Source organism: Humulus lupulus, chromosome X (assembly GCF_963169125.1).
Source record: "Humulus lupulus chromosome X, drHumLupu1.1, whole genome shotgun sequence".
Lineage (NCBI taxonomy): Eukaryota > Viridiplantae > Streptophyta > Magnoliopsida > Rosales > Cannabaceae > Humulus > Humulus lupulus.
In genome coordinates, this window is record NC_084802.1 from 62,305,082 (window position 1) to 62,307,159 (window position 2,078).

The 2,078-nt window shown below is 40.8% G+C and overlaps 1 non-coding gene across 1 annotated transcript; it reads left to right on the forward strand.

Moving 5' to 3' along the window:
- Positions 1–922: 922 nt before the first annotated feature.
- Positions 923–1,038, forward strand: LOC133807507 (U6atac minor spliceosomal RNA). The gene has a single exon (XR_009879416.1). It is a non-coding gene; the product is annotated as a U6atac minor spliceosomal RNA (small nuclear RNA).
- The last annotated feature ends 1,040 nt before the right edge of the window (positions 1,039–2,078 follow it).

Consider the following 2,078-nt stretch of genomic DNA (forward strand, 5'->3'; position numbering starts at 1 on the left):
ATCAGAGATAAGTGTGATACTGCTTTATAGCCATGGTGGAATGTGTAGAGTATCTAAGAAACTGAAGGAAAACAAAAGAAACAAAAAGGAAAAGAAAAGAAGGAGAAAAGAAAGAAGGGAAAAACAGGGTCTTTTCTCTTATGCAGTTTAGGCTTTTCTTCACTATTTCTTCTGGAATTTGAAGTTCAAATTCAGAGGAGGCTTTAAGCTAAGGCTTCACACTTGGGACCTTGATTAAGCTTGAGGATTCAGCAGGAATTAGTCATCCAATTAAGGTAAGCTTCAAGGTTGTTTTTCAGTTTCTGGTTTTTATGTTGAAATGGATTTCTGAGTTGAGTTTTGATGGGAATTATAGGGAGTTAAGGTTGAGGTTTTGAGGATTGAAATATAAGGAGGTGTGGAAGATAACCTAGGGTCAAATTTCTCACTTGAGGTAAGAAAATTTTGAGCTTGAACATTTGAGTTTCTGGGCTGTTCTAGTTTTCTGGTTGGGTTCTTCAGTTTTTGAGTTCAACCCTTGCTTTTCTTTGATTGATGGGGCATGTGGTTGGGATTTGTGTTTTTGGGTTATGTGGGGTGAGTTCTAGGTGTTGGTAGGTTTGTTTTGAAGTATGGTTGAGGTTTGGAAGGATTTTGTAGAAGTTTGGCTCGGGGAAAATCGAAGGAAGAAAAAACAGGGTTTGGCTGTGATATGACTAGCAATGTAGTGCTAGCCTTTTGGCGCTAGGCCTTATGGTCAAAGAGATTTTTGGCTCTATTTGTAGTGCTATAGCACCTTCTTTATGGTGTTGTAGCGCTACTTTGTTTTCAAAAGGGGGTTTTGGGGATATTTCTTACGGTTTTTGCCTGGGGGCTTGGGGTTTGATTCCACCACCCCGTTTGGTGGAACAAGGGCTTCCCGAGGCTAGGTTTTGGAATTGAAGTTTTCTATAAGAAGAGAGATGGTTGGAATGTCCTCTGACAGGGACGGGAACAGCCTTCGGGCTTCCCTGTTATAGACACACCCAGTTTCATCGGCAAATCTAACAAATTTTTTCTTTGAGGCTGAATGTACATAGTCAAATGATCGATCGCCATGGTCGAGGAGTTGTACAGGATGGGAAAAGCCTAAATGCCTGTTTTTCCCTTAGAGTGGCTAATAGTTGTACTTTTATCCTGCAATTTTGTAAATTCTCTTTCAACGTTATTACTTTTGGGATCCCATATATAGAAATTTTTTTGATTATAGGAAATGTAACTTTTGTGACCGAAATCTTTTAACCCTAGTTCAATTATAGTCTCAGTAACACATTTCTAACTAAATGACTTGATTAGAAAGTCTTTCACCTTTGTAAACACACAGTGTATCGGTATTGGTTATCCAGAGTGTTACAACTTGGTATCAGAGCATCCTAGGTTTAAGGGTTCATGAAGATTGGCTGGACATGTACATTCGCCATTAAAGACAAGCTCGACTCAGGGTTTGGTAATTGTGCATATGTGTTTATATGCTTAAATGATTAGAATGGAATATGAATGCTGATATTTGCTTTATTAATACGGAGCATGAGATAATGATAGGGCCTAGCCCTTGACTACTGTGTGGTGGTATTGAGGCGTGCTTATTAGTATTTCTGTGTATGTGAATGAATATTTGAATAAACTGTTATATCTTGCTTGTTTGTGAATGTTTGAGTTCCAATGGTGGATCATGGAAGGATTATTACCTTGTCATCGTAGCCTGCCACTGAGTCGTTGATTGCAGATTAAGTTCGATAGCTATGTGTCCAAGATGATCTATACGACTTATCGGCAGTAGGTCTGAGGCAAGGGATGATGACCAGGGCCAGACCCCTCCGCCAATCCCTAAGAACTGGCAGCAACTTATGGAAGACATGCAAGCACGACTACAGAGTCAGGATGAGCAGATCCGTATTCTGTGACAGCAGGCTCCATTAGGGAGTGCTGCCCATATTGTGCCACCTACAATGGTACCAGTTGTACAACCAGTAGTGGTTGGGAAAAGATGGGAGCTGCTGTATGAGCGGTTCAGGAAGCAGGAGCCCCCAATCTTTGAGGGAGGACCTAATCCACTGAAG